Here is a 711-nt window from a genome sequence, read left to right on the forward strand (position 1 = left end):
GGGGGGGGGGAAGGTTCTCTGCAGACTAACACTACGTTGCCCGGCCGTGTCCCCAGCCCCAGCCTTCTGCAGTGCTGCCTTGGGGCAGGGCGAGTGCAGCAGCACTGGTGTGGGGCTGGGGCAGCCCGCAGCTAAACCTGCCCCCTTGTTTTTTGTTTTTTTTTTGGTTTTTTTTTTCCCCTTTATTTTAAATTAAAAGCCTGGAAGCAGGTGCGTTGGCTCGGTCTTTGTGGCAGGTGGAGTAACAAAGCAGCACCTGCCCCATTGTCTGCTGGGGCTCTGAGGTATTGAGGGTTTCCCTTGGCGAGGCTCAGGCTGTCATACAGCTCTGCACACCCCGAGGCAGCAGTCAGCCTGCCCCACGCCTCCCTCCACCCAGCGGTGCTCGAAGCACGGCTCCAGCAATGGGCTCCGCAGCCCCATCAGCCACACCGGGCTGTGACCGGGGCTCTGAAACACCAGAACCAGAGGCCAGGAGCCCGGCATCGCCCCGAGCCTGGGCCGAGCACCTGCACGCTTCTGGCTCCAGAACACCCCAGGGGTGCCCAGGTGTGAGAGCCCTAATGCCCAGGAGGCAGCTGGCTGCTAACTGTGTGCTGTGGGGTTTTTTTTAGCTGCAATTAAACTAATGACAAACCCAGAGCTCCCCTCCCAGGCAACCCCCGCCTGGCTGAGGGTGGCCGCGCCGCAGCCCTGTGGGTCCCTGTTTGC

The sequence above is a fragment of the Numida meleagris genome, chromosome 17, assembly GCF_002078875.1.
Source record: "Numida meleagris isolate 19003 breed g44 Domestic line chromosome 17, NumMel1.0, whole genome shotgun sequence".
NCBI lineage: Eukaryota > Metazoa > Chordata > Aves > Galliformes > Numididae > Numida > Numida meleagris.